This window comes from Anastrepha ludens, chromosome X (assembly GCF_028408465.1).
Source record: "Anastrepha ludens isolate Willacy chromosome X, idAnaLude1.1, whole genome shotgun sequence".
NCBI lineage: Eukaryota > Metazoa > Arthropoda > Insecta > Diptera > Tephritidae > Anastrepha > Anastrepha ludens.
This window is the reverse complement of record NC_071503.1, coordinates 71,404,533-71,428,122: the sequence shown is the minus strand read 5'-3', so window position 1 is coordinate 71,428,122 and position 23,590 is coordinate 71,404,533. Positions and strand designations below refer to the sequence as shown.

General features: G+C 39.4%; 1 pseudogene; it reads left to right on the top strand.

Annotated features, from left to right (window-relative positions):
* The first annotated feature begins 19,708 nt into the window (after positions 1 to 19,708).
* Positions 19,709 to 22,446, top strand: LOC128869616 (uncharacterized; annotated as a pseudogene).
* The last annotated feature ends 1,144 nt before the right edge of the window (positions 22,447 to 23,590 follow it).

Below are 23,590 nucleotides of genomic sequence, written 5' to 3'. Positions count from 1 at the left end.
TCGGTGAAACACCAAAAGTTTTTTCTAATAGCGGTCGCCCCTCGGCAGGCAATGGCAAACCTCCAAGTGCTTATTCTGTTTACATTAAAAAAAAAATAGAAAAGAGATAAGTAGACTTTAAGCTTATCTATATAATCTATTTGATAATTCCAAAAGCTATAGAAAGAGAGTCTAACCGCCGACGTGGTGTGGTGAAACTTTTAACAGAGCTGATTACAGTGAACTCTCTCTTTAGTATATTGGCTCTGCACAGTTTTTGGCGTCTGCATGAAATCAAATTGACGAATGGGCGACGGCATTTTGCACGGCATTTAAATGAGCTTATTTCTATCTTCCCTTGACGAACGAATTTTTATTAATTTTATATTTTCAAAAAACTTAAATGTACATTCAAAGATAGATATATTTGAGATATAGGCACCAAAATTTAAAATCAAAGTAACTTTAATGTTCTCTGCTTTTATTTAAAAGGAAGATTGCAACAGAAACAAAATACATTGTAAAATGGCCACACATTTTGGTGCGTGGGTTTTAGTAAATCTAAAACTATACAAATTTGATGAAAATTGTTGCTAAAGAGAATGGTATTGCTAGACGAGAATGTATAGAGCGTACAAGTGTTTTGGTATATTGATATATGTACATATATAATATATAAATACATATATACATATAATATGTTACTTGTATTTGTACAATAGTTCAATTGCATCTTAAATTCGTATAGTGTTACATACCTTCTGCTCAAATATGAACGAGACTGATTTAATAAAACACAAACGGTTAATTATTGTTCAATTTTTATTTTAACTCCTTCAAAGTAATCACCATTGGAGGCGATACACATATGCCAACGTTTTTTCCAATCATCATAGCATTTCCGGAAGGCCGATTTCGGTATGGATTTCAGTTCCTTCTTCGAATTCTCTTTTATGACTTCAATTGTCTCAAAATGTTTTCCACGGAGCGGCAACTTGAGCTTGGGAAACAGGAAAAAGTCACATGGAGCCATATCAGGCAACATTATTTTTGTTCAAATAATCGCGAACAAGACGTGATGTGTGAGCTGGTGCATTATCGTGATGCAAGAACCATGACTTATTGTCCCACAATTCCTTCCTTTTAAGACGAATGTTCTCGCGCAAACGCTTTAAAACGTCAAAATAATATTCAGCGTTAACCGATTTGTGCGATTTTCACGCACAATTTCCTTTACTTTTCCGATGTTTTCGTCGTTTACTGATGTTGCTGGACGACGTTCATGAGGCAAGTTTTCAACCGATGTACGGCCCCTTTTGAACGATTTGTACCACTGGAAAACACGTGCACGCGATAGAACAGAGTCCCCATAGGTTGTCTGCAACATTTTTAAGGCGTCTGAAGCCGAAATTTTGTTGGAATAACAAAATTTCAAACAAATTCTTTGTTCAACTTGAATTTCCATCGTTAAATTCGAAGAACACACTCGAGCTTGACTTGTTTACAGTAGCACAGAAAACAAATTATGTGACATATCACGCTGAAATTTGCCATGTAAGCTTATAACAGTCCTACCATCCAACAAAAAATTTATTTTTGCCATATGTCATCCGCGGACCGTTTTATTGATAAAGTCTCGTTCATATTTGAGCAGAAGGTATGTATATACATATATATGTATATATGCACTGCAGCAACCATGACCCATATCACGAGGCATCGCCTTATCATATTTACATGCAATACTTAGGGAATAATACAGAATGGTACAACAATTCTTTTGCGTAAGTACACTGAAGAGCAAAACTGTAACAAAATGTAATACTTTCTATTTCAACACATTTTTTTTAGACATGTTTTAACAAATCAAATATTTTTTTTGCATAACTTTATTGGCATGTATGTACTCTCTCTCTCAAACCGGTTTGGTGTCAATGCAACAACAACAACACTAGTAGCAAGCAATAATGCAAATAAAGACAAATGTTACAGTTTTGCACTCAACCCATTTTTTATTTTTTACAATAAATAAAATAAATATTAATAAGATGTCCAATATCCTTTGAATTTTTTCAGCTCGTGGATACGATTGGGCATACTTCGTGTATACCTCAAGACAAAGTCAGTCGGAATAGCATCCCATACATCGCGTGTTCGCTCCCACAGCTCATTAACTCCAGTGGGCGGACTTGAATATTCGGCAAGCTTCGATTTTACATGACTCCATAAATTTTCGATTGGGTTCAGGTCCGGTGATTGTGGAGGCCACTTCAAGTTACGAAATTTTTGGCGTTGCATCCAATTTCGTACAACATGTGCGGTGTGCTTAGGGTCATTGTCTTGCTGAAAAATTACTTTTTCAGCAGCAAGACCCATACTTTCCACTACACCCGGCAGATTTTGTTGCAATATGGCCAGGTATTCCTCTTTCCGCATTATATCATCTATTCGTACTAAAGGACCCACACCATTTTTGGAAATGCAGCCCCACACCATAATGGAGCCACCACCATGTTTTACTGTCTGCTTGATGGGATGTGGCTGGACTGCATTTGGGTCTTTAACCCAATACCAGGCCCGACCATCTGACTGAAATCGATTGATTTTGGTTTCATCAGACCAAATAACCTGCAATCGTTTTGAAATTTTATGAAAAAAGGTCTTTTATAATCCATTTATAAAGACGTACCTGATCCCAATCTTCAACTGTCCAGCTTTGGTGAGCCGCAATAAAATCCCGCCTCAACCGCACATGTCTTTTTGTCAGCATTGGCTTGGTTTTCTTCTCCGCTGCCTTTAGCCCCAGTTTTGACAGGCTGCGCCTGGCTGTCCACTGACTGGCATCAATATCCAGCATCTTTAGTGCTTCTTTGGGAGTGACCGCCTTGCTGCTTGTTACCAAATTTGCCAGATGGCGGGCATCGCGGTCGCTTATCTTCCTTGGCCGGCCTCCTTTAATACTGGGAACAGCGTCTGGTACATTTTTCCGCAGCCTTTGCACAGCCATGTGGCTCATTTCGAATTTTTTAGCTATTTTTCTTATAGACTCGCCCTTCTTCAGCAAATCAATTATTTGGCGTTGTACTTCCCGATTTAACATTTTGTCTTATTCACGGTCACGTTTATAATAATTAAAAATCCACCAAATATATAATTACGAGAAAAATAACGGAAAATTTGAAAATTAAGAGTGAGTGCAAAACTGTAACATTTGTCTTTATTTGCATTATTGCTTGCTACTAGTGTTGTTGTTGTTGCATTGACACCAAACCGGTTTGAGAGAGAGAGTACATACATGCCAATAAAGTTATGCAAAAAAAATATTTGATTTGTTAAAACATGTCTAAAAAAAAATGTGTTGAAATAGAAAGTATTACATTTTGTTACAGTTTTGCTCTTCAGTGTACATATTTGTTTTCTGGACTCCCAGCAGAAAAATGCTGCACACACAGACCACTCACTTTATTCCTTTAAATGCGTATGTCGTCCAAAGCTAAAATTCTATGCCTAGCGACTACAAGAACAAAATGCATTAAGGGGACAGATACCTGTAAAATTTGGATTTTTTTTTATAAAATGTTAATATAACCCTTTAAGAATTTATCAAAAAATGTTTGGACCGTAAACTTAAAGGAATTTCTTATATTATAGATCGTCAACCGTGACGACTCTATTCTTTCCTTGAATTTTCATGTATTCAAACTTTAGACGCGTTTTTCTCAAAATTATATTTTTCGAATTGGCGTCCACGATAACTCGAACACATCTTTTTTATGATATTACTTTCTATGTCAACTTAAAAGTTCTCGAAAATTTTTCAAAAAAATAATTTTTTCGAAGTAAAAACAGTAGGGAAATTCGCCCCAAAATTCTTTTTCTTTTTTTTTTGAAGCATTTTATTCCGCAAAATTTTTCTTTTCATTTATTTATTTCATATAGAAATTACTAGCAAACCGTTTCGTGTTTTACGTCTATTACGTGTTTGGCCTGTATGGTTCGCGCAATACATGCCTTATATCCATTTCTCCTGATGGACCTTCGCGCTGTATCCGATAAAACAATGGTGTTTAGAGATGTTTGCAAACCAGTAGCTTTATTCGGAGCACTTTTAAAAGGATGTTTTTTCTATTGTTCTCTTGGTAAGGCCTTCATCTCTCTCAGTTAACTTCCTAGGACGCTCTGCTCTCTGCTTATTTTCGATTCTTTTCTCCTTTTTCAATCTTTGTATTACCTTTTGCACTTTTGCTTTACTCCTGTTGATAGTTTTCCCGATTTCTGAGTATGATTTTCCATCTATGTGCATTCGCACAACATATTTCTCTCCTCTAATGTCAATTGGATACGTAAAAAAGTAAGCACAGATGCGAAAAATGAATTTTATCAGTTATACTGAAAATAGTCTGCGAAGAAATATTATTTCGAAGCATCGCAAATCAAAAATACCGTTATTTCGCGCATTGGCTGCTTCAAAGTGCAACCATATCAACACTTTTGCTGTTGTTGATGCAGATGACAAAATTAATTCTCTCTTTTTTTTTTGATTACAGATGAATACAATATATTAATAAAATTTTTCACAATTTATAATAATGTGTGAAATTTCTTAAAATTATACTTAGAAATGGTAGGGTATCAAGATTTATGCTGTGCGCTGTATATGTACGTACATATGCATAGTAATAAACTAGCAAAACCGGCGAACTCCGTTTCGCCATCAGATGGCTTCGTTTTTTGTAACATTTCGTTTGGGGATTAAAAGATGAAGAAAAAAATTTTTTTTTGTTTTATATTCGAAAAGGAAAAATTTTATTTCATTTCACAACAGTAATGAATTCATTTCGATTACAAAAATTAGGTGTAATTTAGTTGAACTTCTGTAAGTAAAAAATGCAAGTGAATCCAAAGTAAATACTTAATCGAAGCGCTATACGTGTCCGCAAATTATCCGTTTCATTGAAGTGCTCTTTAGTAAACCACATTTTTTGTTCTTTGGTCTGACGTTAACACAAACAAAGCGGATGGTTTCCAAAACCATTGGCCTTGCGACTTGTTAATTGTCATTGCGAACGTAAGGTTGCAAACACAGTGCACGCTGAGACGAAGATGAAGACGAAGCTGAAGAGAAATTGCTTGCGTTGCGAGTAAGCGAATAGGTTGCACAGTGCAAGACGAATTGGTTGCGCTTTTGTTATGTTAGTCGCAATGGATTCCTCATCAGATGATGACCTGCTAATTGAGCAAAGCTTATATTTTAAATTAAAACGTATAAAAGTAAATAAAAAAGTACACCCTATAAATTTAGGAAGAGAAACAGTTGGATGCTTTCCATTTCAATTCAACCGGGCTATTCGGGTCACGTTCTTCGATTTCGATGTAACTCAAATATGTTGCTCTCTGGTCAAAATAATGAGACACGTATTTTTTTGTTCGCCCGAAAAATTTTTTTTTCAAGATTTACCGGCAATTTTGTTTTTCGGCTCAAAATCGATTTTTCTTAATTATATAAGAAATTTTTTTTTTGATCGAAATCGGAGAACATGACCCGAATAGCCCGGTTGAATTGAAATGGAAAGCATCTTTGGTGAATTTCATCATTTGTATGATGAGCTGCGCCACGATGAAAAGAAATTTGTGGAATATACCAGAATGACAATTGGCACATTTGATTATATTATAATTAAAATTGAGCCACTTATTCTTAAAAATTGGACTAATTTTAATAAAACGCCAATTATATGTGCTGAAAAGCTAATTGTAACGTTAAGGTAAAAAATAATTTAAAATATATTTAGTTTTATGCCTTTTATTGATTATTACTTCTCATTTAATTACTTGTTTATCGACTGCCTTAACTTAATTAACGTGCCAAAGCATAGACAGAACAAACAAACTAAAACCCCGGTAACTAGCAAGCGATTCGTCTTAAAATTCAGTACAGCAGCGTTTGAAGCTGATTGCTTGCGTTTCGTCTTCATCTTCGTCTTCGTCACAGCGCGCACTATGCGTACGAACGAGCGTACTGTGTTTGCAACCTAAGGCGAACCGGAAATTGCAATCGTTTGAAGTCGAACGTAAAATCAGTCACAATCATTGGTATTTGAGAAATACATACATACATTTTCACCTGCGTACTCTCCGTTAATAATGGTTGCCTCAATCAAATTCGCCATAAGTCTTTTCACCGCAAGTCGAGTACCGTTGCAAAGCCGCAGTGGATTCAAATTACGCAATATCATAATAACTGAACCAACTTTGAGTTGCAAGTTATGTGATGGAAATGCTGGTAACTCCAGAGAGTTCAAAAACTCCGTTTTATTACATCATCGGAATTTGTTATGGAATGCAACCAAATCGCCATCGATTTTTGATTGAATGGTGAAATTCATTATTCTTTGCGGCGAGAATTGCTCGTGGACTTAACCAAGTATAATTCTGATAATTCTCCATAATGTTTGGGAAAACATTTTCAATAAGAGCTAATTGAGAGTCTACAAATCGGCAAAAGTCGTTGGTAAGAGTAATTACTCCAGCTGTCGCATCAACTGGGACTTTTACATTTCTAACAGCTAACAATTGTTTGGAAAATTGTGCAGCACTTTGATCATTTTGAAGTTGAACTCTCATATTAGTGGTTAGCGATAATGTTTTTACGTTATTCCACAAAGGTGATGCCTTCAGGCAAGCATTCAATTAATCTGCAGGCGTTCCACGGGGAATTACTGGCAACGTCTGCCTGAAATCGCCTGCCAACAATATCATCAAGCCGCCAAAGATGTTGTTATTTCGCTGAAGATCCTTCAGTGTGAAGTTAAGTGCTTTAAGTGATTTCATATGTGTACTCATCTCACATCAACAATTTTCCCATTGCACTGGATCGGGAAATATAGCATTACGCAAGTGTATAAATCCTCAGATCGTAGCTTTGTCTGATTGAATCGAATGAAAGCTAAACGTTCCGTCTCGACTTTGACATACGGCACTTCAGAATGAGATTCTCCTCATGTGTACGAATCATCATACGATACGCATAGTAATTCATTGCGCTTAGATTTTTGTTCGTTAATACGCCTGAAAATGCAAAATTAAATGGATTGTTAACGGAAACCAATAATAGCAATAATTAAAGTGTGAATATTGTACCTGTAACTGGATCGACCATCTTCAACGTGATGTCGTATCCGTCTTGCCCTTGCCAATAAATGATGGGATATTGCTTCTTCGCTGAACGACAATGTCTCGTGATGTAGTTGGATCGCCAATAATAATTGCAGCAACATCATCAACGATGGGTGCATTGAATCTTCGCACATGTTCACCTGTTGGGGGTACGATCCGCTCTTATGACAAATTTGTGCGTATCCGATGGCACTCGTTCCAACGCTGTTTTGAACATGTTAACCACAGCGTTATTAGCGTGAAAATATGCTTGCAGCTGTTCAATAATTCGTCTCTTTAACTGTTGTGTTCCCTGTGTATTGCACCACACATTCAGCTGATCCACCATTGACGAAATGAAATATATTTGCAGAAATTGAAGCGGTTCATCTGGTGTTGGCACCATTGAACCATGCAAATGAGATATTTGTCCTTGTATCTGTGATGGCGGTGTGACTTCTGATCGTGTGATGGTGTAGTGTGTGGTGTATGTGTAGTTGTTATGGGTTGCAATTGATTGTGTTGGTGTGATTGATTGGTGTGAGTGATTGGTTGTGTGTGTTGTATATTTTACCTTGCAAGTCGGCATTAAGCCGCCTTCTCGAATGATATTAGCTCCGAAGGGAGTCATGCGAAAGCAGTTATTTTGTTCAAAGATGCGTTGAAGAAATTGGTTGGAATCGGGATCAGTTCCATCGAACAATGGTTTCAGTGGCTGTGGTGTTAGTAATAGATCCAGTTTGACTTTTCCACTTGGGCAGCACAATCCATCCGTTTCTCTTTTGAACTTAAACGCATTGCAATATAGGCATACAGTCGTCATTGGACCAATATCGAAATTGTCATCATCACTGTAGTTTGCAGTGAGATCATATTGGAATGCCAAGCGATTGTATGATGCCAATGATCTTCGTGTGCTCACGCGTTGTCTCAATCGGGCATTTTCTCTTATTATATTTTGTCTTTCATCGCTTAAGTTCTGTGAATACACTTGTTGCTTGCTTGCATGTCTTGTACGGCGGCTGATGTTCGCACGTCTTCCTCTCGGCATTTTGGACTATGGACTGACTGGTGAATTTAACCTCAAATGCACGATCCACATAATTTACACAGCTCAACTTACCACCTGAAGGACAAATGCCTGCTGTTGAAGTTGAATAAAAATTTGCACAATACGCGTGATTGATGTGATGGTTTCCAATTGAACTGTTAGGAAACGAATAACTTTAACCTCAATTTCACAGTGAACACAATAGCGGTTTTAAGTTAGCGTTTGAAGGAACGTTCGCACAATAAATGTCACACGAAATTAACTGAGTACATGCTATAAACCTCACGGAACCCGAGACCTTTCCAACGAATGCAAAACCGTGGAAATCGGTTCTTGTGTTCCTGAGTTATAGCGTCAGGAAGGAAAACCTGACTTATTTTTATATTAAGGATGACATTAATAAACAAAAAATTTTTTGGTTTTTTGTATTCAGGTCTTCTTCTTCTTAATTGGCGCGATAACCGCTTACGCGATTTTGGCCGAGATTAACAAAGCGCGCCAGTCGTTTCTTTCTCGTGCTAACCGGCGCCAATTGGACACACCAAGTGAAGCCAAGTCCTTCTCCACCTGATCTTTCCAACGCAGAGGAGGCCGCCCTCTTCCTCTGCTACCACCAGCTGTTACCGCATCGAATACTTTCAAAGCCGGAGCGTTTGTATCCATTCGGACGACATGACCCAGCCAACGAAGCCGCTGGATCTTTATTCGCTGCGCTATGTCTATGTCGTCGTAAAGCTCATACAGCTCATCGTTCCATCATCTACGATATTCGCCGTTGCCAACATGCAAAGGTCCAAAAATCTTACGCAGAATCTTTCTCTCGAACACTCCAAGCGTCGCTTCATCGGATGTTGTCATCGTCCAAGCTTCTGCGCCATACGTTAGGACGGGCATGATGAGAGTCTTGTAGAGTGTTAGTTTTGTTCGTCGAGAGAGGACTTTACTGCTCAATTGCCTACTTAGTCCAAAGTAGCACTTGTTGGCAAGAGAGATTCTACGTTGGATTTCAAGGCTGACATTGTTATCGGTGTTAATGCTGGTTCCTAAATACACGAAGTCTTTTACAACCTCAAAATTATAACTGTCAACAGTGACGTGGGTGCCGATACGCGAGTGCGCCGACTGTTTGTTTGAAGACAGGAGGTACTTCGTTTTGCCCTCGTTCACCACCAAACCCATTCGCTTTGCCTCTTTATCCAGTTTGGAGAAGGCAGAACTAACAGCGCGGTTGTTAAGGCCAATGATGTCAATATCATCGGCATACGCCAGCAATTGTACGCTCTTATAAAAAATTGTGCCTGAGCGATTAAGTTCTGCGGATCGTACAATGCTCTCCAACATCAGGTTAAAGAAGTCACACGACAGCGAGTCACCCTGTCTGAAACCTCGTTTGGTATCAAACGGCTCGGAGAGGTCCTTCCCAATTCTGACGGCGCTGCTGGTGTTGAGCAACGTCATCTTACATAGCCGTATTAGTTTTGCGGGGATACCAAATTCAGACATAGTGGCATACAGGTAACTCCTTTCCGTACTGTCGAATGCAGCTTTGAAGTCGACGAAAAGATGGTGTGTGTCGATTCTCCTTTCATGGGTCTTTTCCAAGATTTGGCGTATTGTGAATATTTGGTCGATGGTAGACTTTCCAGGTCTGAAGCCACACTGATAAGGTCCAATCAGTTGGTTGACGATGGGCTTCAGCCTTTCACACAATACGCTCGCTAGAACCTTATAGGCGATATTTAGAAGACTAATCCCGCGGTAATTGGCACAAATTGCAGGATCGCCCTTCTTATGGATTGGGCAGAGCACGCTTAAATTCCAATCGGCAGGCATGCTTTCATCCGACCATATTCTGCATAGGAGCTGATGCATGCACCTTACCAGCTCCTCGCCGCCGTGTTTGAATAGCTCAGCCGGCAGTCCGTCGGCGCCCGCGGCTTTGTTGTTCTTTAGCCGTGATATTGCTATTCTCACCTCGTCATGGTCGGGTAACGGAACGACAATTCCGTCGTCAACGATTGGGGTATCGGGATCTTCACATTCTCTATGACATGCGCAGCTGTCACCGTTTAACAGGTTCGAGAAGTGTTCCCTCCATAATTTAAGATTGCTCTGTACGTCAGTCACCAGATCGCCGTCTTTGTTCTTACAGGACAACGCCCCGGTCTTAAAACCTTCTGTAAGCCGCCGAACTTTCTGGTAAAATTTTCGGGCGTTGTTCCTATTGGCCAGCATCTCAAGCTCCTCGCACTCACGTATTTCGGCCTCTCGTTTCTTCTGTCGGATAATACGTCTCTCTTCCTTTTTCAGCTCTCTGTAACGATCCCACATGGCTCGCGTTGCGCCCGATCGCAGCGTGGCTCTATAGGCGGCATCCTTTCTTTCTGCGGCAGCATGACATTCCTCGTCGTACCAATTGTTTTTTCGGGCTCGCCGGAATCCGATTTCTTCTTCGGCGGCGGTACGTAGGGAACGAGAAATGTTGCTCCATTGCTCGCGCATGCCGGTTTGTTGGGCAGTGCTCTCCGAGAGCAGGAGTGAGAGTCGAGTGGCGAATCTTCTGGCTGTCTGTTGTGATTGCAGCCTTTCGATGTCGAACATTCTTTGCGTAGGTAGATGTACGTTTTTTGCGGCACAGAGGCGGGTGCGCAGCTTGGCTGCAACAAGGTAATGATCCGAGTCGATGTTGGGTCCTCGGATCGTGCGTACATCTAATACACTAGAAGCGTGTCTTCCATCTATCACAACATGATCGATCTGGTTTCGCGTTTTTCGATCAGGAGACAGCCAGGTAGCTTGGTGTATCTTTTTATGCTGGAATCTGGTGCTGCAGACTACCATGTTTCGGGCCCCGGCGAAGTCGATCAGCCTCTGTCCGTTACCGGATGTTTCGTTGTGCAGGCTGAATTTTCCGACTGTGGGACCAAAAATTCCCTCCTTGCCCACCCTGGCGTTGAAGTCGCCAAGCACGATTTTTATGTCGTGGCGGGGGCAGCGCTCATAGGAACGTTCCAAACGCTCATAGAAGGAATCTTTCGTCGGGGCGTGGGCGCAAATTAGCGATATGTTAAAAAAACGTGCTTTGATGCGGATTGTTGCGAGACGCTCGTCCACCGGAGTGAACGACAGTACTTGGCGACGAAGTCTCTCTCCCACAACAAATCCGACACCGAATTTGCGCTCCTTTACATGGCAGCTGTAGTAGACGTCGCAAGGTCCTATGGTTTTCTTATCTTGCCCCGTCCATCGCATCTCTTGGATGGCAGTGATGTCAGCCTTTACTCTCACGAGGACATCAACCAGCCGGGCAGAGGCACCTTCCCCATTAAGGGACCGGACATTCGAGGTGCATGCCCTCAAATCATATTCCTTATTTCGTTTGCAGGGGTCGTCATCAGTAAAGGCAGTTCTCATCCGAGGCTTTGCAATTCTTTTCATTGGGGTGGATTTTTAAGTGGCGGGTCCCAAACCCAGCGCACAACCAGCTATCCTGGAATGTTTCGCCTTCTCACTTTAGCTCATTCCCGAACGGGTGTTCGGAAGCTACCCAGAGGATACGTGGGCTAATCCCGTCCGTTGTGAGCTGCTTGAACCATATGTAGAAGAGTCGTCCTGGCCACTCCCAAGTGAATGGCGATCAGTAACTTTCCCCACTTGCGTGGACTTCTACACATGGAACCATCCTCCTGTATTCAGGTCACTGAGGCAAATAAAAAAAAATTTTGTATTATTTTAATGTATAAATAAACTGTATACCAATTTTGAAGAAAATATATTGACTTCTACATTTTAAATAATTTTAATGAAAATCAGGGAGAATGTGGCCGTTTCAATGCGGATAATTCGTTGTAAAGTGGTCCGAGCAATGCCCAACTGCTGAGAACGGCGCATTTGGGATGTCCTTGGCGACGTCTCAACACTGGCCCGTAAAAGAGCAATATTCTCATCCAATCGCCCTGGTCGGTTTTGATTTGGCCTCTTTGGATTAGAAAGAGCATCACCAGCCGAAAACCTTTCGTACAAACGTTTAATGGTGTTCTTAGAAGGCCCACTTTTCACATTATTTACTTTTTTATACGCACGTTGAGTTTTCACAATTGACTTCTTTTGTTGAATGTAAATTTCAACAATTTGGGAGCGCTCGCGTGGCGTATACTGTTCCATGGTAAAAATCTGCTTGGACTGACGCGGTATGTCATTAAGCGATCTGTATGTCAAATGCTCCACAACCGCAGCTGTGTCTATAAATATGCGCTGGATTATTGAGAAGTTTTAGGAAATAGTAATATTTTTTAATAGAAAGCGGCATTTTCTAAATGTATTTCTTACGTATCTGAACAAAAAATAAATTAATTTCGACATAGGTAAAATAAGGCACAAATTCACATCAAAAAAGTATTGGAAATTTCAACAAGATTATGACCCAAAACATTAGTCTTATCTTGTGCAGGAGTGGTTGATATACCATTGCAAAGAGCTTAAAACACACCTCTCCCCAATCGCCGGACTTAAATCCTATTGAGCATGTGTGGCATCTTCGGGAACGGGAGATACGATCTCATCACATAACGTCAAAGGATTCTCTAAAAGAGGCAATAATTGCTGAATGGAAAAAAACACCTTCCGAAACTTCAAAGCTGGTAAATAGTATGAAGAGACATTTGCAGGCCATTATTCAGTCTAAAGAAGGACCCACAAAGTATTAGCGCGTTAAAGCTGCAATGGAGCATGCTGATTACGCTACTGTTTGTGCCTTATTTTACCTTTCAAGGTTGAGCTTGTAAAACTATGTCGAAATTAATTTTTTTTGTTCAGATACGTTATAAATAAATACTTTTAGAAAATACCGTTTTCTATTTTTTTATACTTTCATTAGAAGAAAAGTTTTAGCACTGAGAACTTTGATTTTTCGAGTGTATCAGTACTTTTTCGACTTAGTGTACGTACATACATGCACCCAGCATATATATATGCGCATATGTATATAAATTCACATATTTAAATTTGCATATCTTTTTGTGTGCCTGGTAATGAATCAATTCTCTATGAAGGATTTGATTTGGTTAAAGGAAATTCAACAAAGTTTTAACAGAAGATTCCTTAGACGGACATAATATATGTTTATTTTTTATATGTATATTTTTGATGATTTGCTCTTTCTAAGTCACTATTAGCATATTTGATTTTTATGATAGCCTACAGCGTTAACATGTTCTTCCTTCATACAAACGAATTTTACTCAACTATTGTTTAATTTGACCAGTTGAGTATACTCGTATTTCTGTTAATTTTTGGTGTAAAATATGTTGTGAGAGAGACTTCTCTATACATTAACGTCCCTGTATACTAGAAAAATATACGAGCTAAGAAAGCAGGAAGTAAAATTATTGGAAGTAAAAGGAAGAAAATTCAGAAAAACAGATGACACAGAGAAAAGATGGAAATGAAGCAAAAGAAGTTGGACTTCAAATACAATACATAGGTTTAAAATTAAGAACCACAGGTAAGGAAAATGAGATCAAAGTAGCTGAATATGTGAAGTCATTTTAAGTTTAATATTTTTTGAAGTGAATGAATTTAATTTGTGATTTTTATTTATTTTTGATAATCGAAGAATAATTTCTAATTATACGAGTGTATTATGTAGAATTCAAAAGATTTAAATAAAATAAGCAAATAAAATAAAATGAGATTGTAGCAATTCGAATTCGAGGCCGAACGATAACACTTAATACAGCCTTTCGCTTTGGCAGGACACTTATTCTGAATGCCAAATTATTAATCAAGTTTTTGAACCATCGTGCTTCCACTTGATGCCTTAGACCATCGAGGACCTTTTTTGGCTAAATTTGTTAAGCTCACCCCAGGTGCCCTATGAACAGTCTGTGTCAGAAAAAAGGAACCGCGATTATTCATGAAGAATAAAAGATATATATTTAAAACTTTTTTACATGAAAGTATGCACAAAACTTCGAGTCGCAATTACTCAATAGGCCGTGTAGTCTACATCGTTGTCGAGAATAGTATGGCATCTTCTCAGCATGCCTTGAACCAGCTTTTCCGCGTAGCTCGGCGACAAAGAGGACCAGATCTTGTTTGTCGACGTTTGATGGTGTTGATACTCACATCTATTCCCTTTTTAGCCAGAACTGATCGTGCTTGGCGTAGTCACAAAGAAGGGTCCTGCTTTAAAAGGTGGACCATCAATTTATCTTTTTTGTCGTCAATCGCTTCAAGCAGCGCTCGGAAAAGTCATCAACATTTTTGTACACCTTATACCGCTGATTCTACATCACAACAAACTTTTTTATTTTTTTAATTCGCGTACTTCTCACTCATTTTTGTTTGGTTGGGTTTACGGGAAAGTTTCGAACGACACTAATCAGAACGAAATATATTTTGGAGTTACAAGAAAAAACCGGTTCTTTTCTTCTGACACAGACTGTAGTTGAGGTCTGCGGGCTCTGAAACATGCAATTTTTGCAGTATCGCTAACTTTTTAGTTGTAGTTAAATTAAAAATTCCTTTATCACTAAGGTTTAGTGAAAAAACAAATTTCTTTATCATTAAACCTTTAGTATATTACTAATTGTCTGGAAAAGACGGAAAGTTTTTTTTTTTAGAAGAGATCCTATTTTATAAGATATTATTTTAAAATTCTTCGAAAAGTCCGTGTAGATGGCGTTTACTTGATGGCCAGCCTGAATTCTATCGATACAGACCTCAGAAGGCAAGGTTAGACACTGTAGATCTTCCACTAACAATTTGGGCTTATACGGCTAAACACAGTGAAAACCAGGTTTGCCTTATCAACAGTCTCAAAACATTTGCAAATTCTTGTAAATTTGGAATTAGGTCTATAGTATGTGGCGTTATTTTTGCTACCAAAGATTAGAGTTAAGTAAATATATGAGATCTTATCAAATCCTGTAGAAATAGTCCAGTAGATAGCGAATTACTCAAAATTGACAAAAAGCGCTTTGTGACCAAGAAGCAGTTTTTTAGGACAATAGGTAATAGCCCACCAGCATCGATTATGGATGAGTGTTTTAGGGTTCCAATCGCTTCTTGAACGTCATCTTCCGAGACAGATCATCGATTATGGATGCACGTTTTAGGGTTCCAATCGCTTCTTGAACGTCATCTCCCGAGACGGATCATCTATTATGGATGCGCGTTTTTGGGTTCCAATCGCTTCTTGAACATCAAAGGAAAAGGGGAGATCCAAAAACCTGTACAATTTAGATTATTTTCCGAATCGCATACAAAATTAGTACTAAAAAATTCAGGAAAAAAATTTTATTTTTCTACGCAAATATGCAAATTCTCTTTATAAAACATAGAGGATGGCAAACTTCAAATCAATTTTTTTCAATTTAATAAAAGCCCAGAAGGCTTTCAGGTTATTTTAAATACAGCGTTCTAAATTCCGAATGTACCTTTTATGCAAAACTTTATTAAGCTTCCTTAATTCGACCAGCTTGCATTTATAAACATAAATATTCGCGCTTCTTCAAACTTTGTATTTTTTATATAACGTATTGTAACGATTTTCAAATGTTTGAGTTTTATGTTATAGCAAGGTAACTTATATTTTTTTGTTAAGAAATACACGAATATATTGCAAGTACAGACTATAAAGTTTTAATTCAAAAATCTTAAAATTATTAGTTAAGTCCAAATTAGCAAATAACCGATCCTAATGATGGTGGCCGCCGTAGCAGAATGGGTTTGTGAGTGATTATCATTCGGAATTCGGAGAACGTTTGTTCGAATCTCCGTAAAACACGAAAATTAAGAAAAAGTATTTCTCATAGTCGTCGTCGTCCCTCGGCAGGCAATTCCAAACCTCCGGGGCTATTTTTGCCACGAAAAAGATCCTCATAAAAAATAATAATAAATAATAAAATAATAAAAATATAATACCCAAACAGAATGTAAGCGCCAATTATATATATATATATATGTCGGAGCGTGCTGTATGCACGCACTGTATACGCGTGTTGCTGCGTACTGTATGTGTGAGTGTATGAGTACTCTGTTTTGGATATTTCACCAAAATCATAATTTCACCACATTAGTACCTAATATTGCATCAGCCGCTAATTGTGCTGTGATTGGTTATTTGCATTTTTTCGCTTGAAGGAGGACCGTTATAGCGCGACCACAGCGTTGTAGGGGCTTTGGGCTGTGCTTCACAGTGGTTAACCCAAATTTCATATCCCGGCATTAAGTGGAATGAATTCAAGGAATTATTTCTCCACCGCTATAAAAACAACGAGACGTCGTCGGCAATGTTTTTAAATTTCAAACTAGAAGCGAGCTACAATCTGAACTTGGTGCATTCACATTTCAAAAGCACCGTAATCTTGACCGTGATGACGATTCTGGACCTGACATCAAGAAGAGGAGAATGGCAATAGTGTGCCAGGACACAAAATTGCTGAGTGCAGAAAGAAAATACAACAAAAAGTACCTCAGCGGGATAAGCCGATAGTTAACTGCTTTAAGTGCGGCTTCCCTGGACACTTTGCAAATCAATGTTCAAACGATGCATCAACAAGCAAAAAGGGTCTGTTTCAACAGAAGACTGTGAACCAGTGTTACGTACCAGAGCCAACAGGAACTATGATACAGCGAGGTGAGATCTACCCGACTTCCTTCGATTCCGGTGCAGAGTTATCACTTATAAAGGAGAAAATTAGCAGTAAGTTGTCCGGAAAGCGCTTTAGTAATATTATCATTTTAAAAGGCATCGGTGATACTGGTATATATAACACATTACAGATTTTAAGTCAGGTTACTATAAACGAAAACTCACTTCAAATATTGTTTCATGTTGTGCAAAATAAATATTTGAAAAGCAACATTGTTATTGGGCGTGAAATCATTAATCAAGGATTCAATGTTATTATATCTCCAAACAGTTCGAAATTGTGAAAGCCAAATCTGTAAATATTTGTTCAGTAGATGTGGAACGAGTTGACCTTACCAATCTTGACACCGAGTTGTGTGAATCTGATAAAAACAAGTTAATAAAAGTACTTGAGAATTATTCCACTGCTCTTATTAAGGGAACACCATCGTGTATACTACAGGTGAAATGAAAATTCGATTGGTTGACCATAACAAAACTGTGCAACGCCGGCCCTATAGACTTAGCCCTGAAGAAAGAGATATCGTTAGAGAAAAGTTGAGTGAGCTACTAAAATGTAATATCATTCTACCCAGTTGTTCTCCCTTTGCAAGTCCCATGCTGCTCGTCAAAAAGAAAAATGGGGCAGATCGCCTTCGTGTCGATTACAGAGAGCTGAATTCTAATACGATAGCAGACAGGTATCCTTTGTCGTTAATAAATGAATAGATTGCTAGGTTGCGGGGTGCGAATTACTTCACCTGTCTTGACATAGCAAGTGGCTTTCACCAGATCCCAATTCACCCCGATTCCATAGAATATACTGCATTTGTTACTCCGGATGGCCAGTATGAATTCTTAACTATGCCGATGCCGTTCGGATTGAAGAATGCGCCATCTGTGTTCCAACGGGCGATTATGCGAGCTTTGGGTAACTTTGCCTATCGTATGTGATTGTTTACGTAGACGATATTATGATTGTGTCGCCCACAATTGAGTTAGGTTTACAAAAATAGTGCTAGACATTCTCACAGGAGCTGGATTTATTTTTAATATCAAGAAATGTAGTTTTTTGAAAACAGCCGTTCAGTATTTGGGATACGAGATAAAGGCAGGAGAAATTCGACGAAATTCATACGAAAAATTACTTCATTGATCTCTTTGCCACCGCCACAGACAGTTTTTAGTGTGCGACAGCTCATTGGTTTAGCATCCTATTTCAGCAAGTTTGTACCTGGCTTCTCTCAAATAATGAAGCCATTATACGCTCTAACATCAGGAAAAGAAAGTTTTGCTTGGAATGCTGAGCTCGAAAGTATTCGAAAGAAAATTGTAAGCATTTTTACAAATGAGCCGTTTCTAGTAATATTTGGCCCACAACACAACTGATGCTAGCTCGATCGGATTTTGTGGCATGCTTTTACATCGTATCAACAACCAACTTTACGTTGTAGAATATTTCAGCAAAACAACTTCCTCCGCTGAATCTAGATACCACTCCTATGAGCTCGAAACGTTGACAGTATTTGCATTCGTCAAACATTTTCGTCGCTATTTGCTTGGAAGAGAACTTGTGATTTAACTGCATTGCAACTCATTGAAGGCATCACGCACTAAAATAGACCTAACTCCTAGAGTTCACCGTTGGTGGTCCTATTTACAAACTTTCACAATACAATAAAGAGAAGTGAAACGTATGGCACATGTAGATTTTCTATCTAGAAACCCAGTTCCTTCAACACCACAGCTAGTTTTGGACAAAATACCTGAAAAGCGAATAAACATAGCAGAAATATCAAGTAATTGGCTACAGCAACAGCAACTGGATCCAGATATCGTCAACATTGTTGGTAAGCTGAATTCCAACGAGTTACCAGACGATATAACTAAAACATGCGGTTTAAGAAAAGGAATGTTGTTTCGCAAAATACAGAAAATGGGTAAAACGCGATGCTTACCAGTCGTGCCCCGAACTTTCAGATGGGCAGTGGTTAAACAGGTACATGAGTCGATCATGCATCTAGGATGGCAAAAGACCCTTGACAAGGGACATCAATACTACTGGTTTGGCAAAATGAATAAATATGTCCGTAAATTTGGCCGCCGCCGTAGCCGAATGGGTTGGTGCGTGATTACCATTCGGAATTCACAGAGAGGTCGTTGGTTCGAATCTCGGTGAAAGCAAAATTAATAAAAACATTTTTCTAATAGCGGTCGCCCCTCGGCAGGCAATGGTAAACCTCCGAGTGTATTTCTGCCATGAAAAAGCTCCTCATAAAAATATCTGCCGTTCGGAGTCGGCTTGAAACTGTAGGTCCCTCCATTTGTGGAACAACATCAAGACGCACACCACAAATAGGAGGAGGAGCTCGGCCAAACACCTAACAGAAGTGTACGCGCCAATTATTTATTTTTTTATTAAATTTGTTGACAATTTTATAACCTGTAGAACAGCCAAGTCACACTCTGGCAAAATTCAAGCAGAGTTACACCCTATTCCAAAGGTCAATATCCCCTGGCACAGCGTCCATTTGGACGTAACTGGCAAATTAAGTGGCAAAAGAGATTTAAAGGAATATAGGTATTGTTGTTCAAATTGAAGGCTTCACAAAATTCGAACACCTATATCATACTCTCAAGATAGATACAGAGAGCTGTATCAAGGCCACGAAGTCTTCAATTTCTTTATTTGGTGTACCAACGCTCATTAAAGCCGACCAGGGTAGATGTTTTTCAAGCACACAGTTCTCAAAATTTTGTTGTTCAAACAATATTAAAAAAAAAAATAAATAAATAAATAATTGGCGCGTACACTTCTGTTAGGTGTTTGGCCGAGCTCCTCCTCCTATTTGTGGTGTGCGTCTTGATGTTGTTCCACAAATGGAACAAACAATATTAAACTTCATTTAATTGCGAGTGGGGCAAGCCGTGCTAATGGACAAGTTGAGCGCGTAATGAGTACGCTTAAAAATCCATTAACCGCAGTTGAATTAAGTCACAGATCCTGGTAAGAAGCTCTTGGCGAAGTGCAGTTAGCGTTAAACTGCACAACTAATTGTGCAACTGATGCAAGTCCCTTAGAGATGTTGTTAGGGAAAGAAGCTCGACCTCTCGGATTAGTTCCTCCATTGGACACAGTGCTGGAAGTGGACTTAGACTCTACGCGAGTTAGAGCCAGTAGCACCATGAAATCTTTAGCTTCTTACGATAAAAATAGATTCGACAAATCCAAGGCAGCCGTTGTAAGACAAAGTGTTGGTGATTATGTCCTTCTTAAAAACGAGGAGAGACACCAAACCAAACTAGAGCCAAAATTTAAGGGACCATTTTTGGATTTAGAGGTTTTGGATGGTGACAGATACAGGTTAAAGTCGTTATCAAGCAAGCGAATATATAAATATTATCGTGAATATATTAGAAAACTTCCAGAAGGAAGTGTTCCTCAAGAGTTAGACATTGACAGGGAAGATTCAAGCTCGTCAAAGGGTCAAGTGGATATTGATATCGGGGGTATTTAAAAACAGTTGAACATTTCTTAAGGTTTTTTAAGAAGTTATATTTATTTTTATTTTTACACGCCAAAAATCGCCTGGTCTGGTGTCGCGGAATTTGTTGAGTTTGTTGTTTTTAAGGACCTCTTTGTTATTGAAGGTAACGCCCTTCATATGGTTTGACAGGGAGCGGAAAAGATGATAATTGGTCGGTGCAAGATCTGGAGAATACGGCGAATGATGAAGGACCTTCCTTTTCGAGCTCCTGAAGGGCGGCTTTGACGACTTATGCAACATGAAGCCTGGCGTTGTTGTGAAGGAGTATGGTTTAACCATGTCGATCAGGTCTTTTCAGTCCAATAGCCTCATTCACACGGTGTAGCTGGACAATGTAGAGCTCCTTGTTGGCCGTGGCATTCTTTTCGAGCGTTTCCCAAAGCACCCTCCTCTCCCAATCCCACCAAACACATATTATGATATTCCTTGATTGACTTTCGGTTTTGGCGTATCTGCTGGAGCCGCCCACTCTTTTCTTTGCTTCATATTGATGTATAGGCACATTTCTCATCTCCCACAGTTAATTCGTTATCCCCTTTCAAGACTGGTTTGGCGACCGTTCTCCTTCAAAAGTGATTTGAAACGTTCTTTTTCGAATTCAGAAGGTCTTCCACTGCGGTACGTGTTAGTGACGTCAAAGTCACCATTTTGAACTTCGCAAACTATTTTAGAGCTGTAGGCTTGCCTATGACACCTTCTATATACACGTCGCAAATGTCGCGGGCTACTTCGTTTTGACCTCGATAAAAAGTAAAGAAGAGCAGGTGTGGAAAATGTTGATTTTTGCCTCCTGGGTATTCCATTTCTAAGCCGCAAAACTAATAAAAAATTAAATAACTGAAAAATACAATTAACATAGTTTTGTAGAGCGGAAAGAGTTCTTTCGAATGAATACTTACCCTTTGCCAAGCAGCAAACAAATCGTTGTAAAATAAAAGAAAATATAAAAACGCTATGAACTTATTCCCCAACCTTCTGGCATGGTTACCTATTAAACAATAATCAGTTAAAACATCTCTCATGTGTAAGTTGTATTGTATTATTAGTGTGTTAGTTACTTTTTTCTTCATCGTGCAATTCTTCCAGACGAAGATCGTAGTTCGCAACCATACGCCATGAATATTTTTATGGGTGTTTTCCATAGTAACTTTCTTACAAATGTTATACCAAAAATTTTACTTGGCTTTGCATTGTGAATGTTAAGCAAATTGTGTAAGAAAATTGTGAATGTTAGGGCCTCCGCACAGGGGACGTATCGTCATCGTAGCGTGGGTGACAAAATGTACTCGAGGCATACGCTTCGTTGTCACACACTTGTGTGCAAATGTCGCACCGCACACGGGTCGCCAGCTACTCGTACGCATCACAGAAAGCATGCATCATGACGCTTATCGTACCGATCCCACGACAGTCGGTTCTACGTAACCGGAACAACCCGGATTTATATCCGCCCAAGGACTGTCACCTCAGCAGCTTTCCTCGTATATGCATGCGGAATGTTTATGCTATTACAACAACAACAACAACGCTTATCGTACAGCAGAGTCGTCAAATATCCTGTACGCTCGTAGTTTGTTTTTGAATAGTCGGCTTCACAATTTCTACAAGCTCCTTAAAATCAGTTTTAGACATTCTGTAAAATGTCTGAAATTTATAGTCATTGTAACCATTTGTGTAAGCAAAGTAAGCAAAATTTGTAATAGTCGTCTTGTAACTCCTTGGTGGCAGTGAATAATCTGCTACTTGAGTTATTCCTAATGTACGGATGCCTCCTTTTTCTTTTATTTCTCCTCCAATTGAGATGATAATACAATGAAATAAATTCTTGTTCATCGCTCAACATTTTGACAACTCGTACTTTTCCGATATCAAGTTGCATCGTGCGGACAAGCAAGCGTATAGTAATCGTCGCCACAAAAAAAAATAAATTAATGTAGTGTCGCTGACGATACGACCCGTGCACGGAAGCCTTTAGGATGATCGTTTTTATTTAAGTTCCGTATCTGTTTTCGTTATATTTTTAATACTCGAGTGTTAATTACTCATTGACTCTAAAGTGATCCAATTAATATGCCATGTTTGTGGGACAAAGGTTGATCGGAATCAACCGAAGGTTTTTTGTTTTTATGGAGGTGGCAAAAAGCATTGAAAGCCGAAAAGTGTGGGACCTGCCTTTCGACTCACCCACTAAAAACCCACCCCAGCTCCGTTTCCCTCCCGCGGGACGACCGTTAGGTAATACTTCGCGGGAGGGGGATCGGCCTATTGCCTCTTCTTGAAAATGTGCGCTATTGTTCAGCACGTCGTAGTAATTACTTACCATTAAGTATTAATTCTAGGAGGGAGAGCGGCCTATTGCCTCTACCTGAAAATTTGCGCTGCTGTTCAGCGTGACGCAGTTTGGTGATTCCTAATACCGTTAAGTGTTATTGGGTCCTACTTCTTTGGAGGGGTGTGGCCTATTGCCCCTACGTAAAAATCTGCGCTGTTGTTCAGTGCGACGCAGCTTGGTAATTACTATACTTGCCATGTTACTGACAGCGGACCAGCGTTCTTCTGAGTCAAGCATGATGTCTACTAGGTTACTAACCATTATTGGCTTCCCAACCCTATCACTCAAATCTACTCTTTCCAGCTCAAAACGAGGGCAGACAAAGAAAACATGTTCTGCATCTTCAACTAGACTGTCGCAAAAGGTGCAGTACGGGTCATCTTCGTGCTTAAATCTATGCAGGTAAGCCTTAAAGCATCCGTGCCCCCTAAGTACTTGGGTCAGGTAGAAATCTATCTGTCCATGCTTTCGATTTATCCATCTTGTGATATTCGGAATCAATCGATATGTCCATCGACCCTTCATGGAGTTCCTCCATTCCTCCTGCCAAGTACGGATGCTTTGCTCTCGTTCAATCCGTCGGTTAGTCAGCTGTGCTGGATCCGCACGATGTTCTTTTATTTCGGCGAATTCGAGTGCAGTCAGCTTAACTGGTAGCATACCCGCGAGGACTAATACAGCATCCTCCGATACTGTGCGAAATGCACAGCACACCCTGAGGGCACATAACCGGTATACCGATTTAATGCCTTTCATGTATGTGCTGCAGTTTGTTGCTTCGACCCAGGCTGGTACCGCATATAGAAGGATAGACGATACCACACTGCTAATCAACTTCCTAGAAGCCTGCTTAGGTCCTTTCGTATTCATCATAATACGTGTCAATGCAG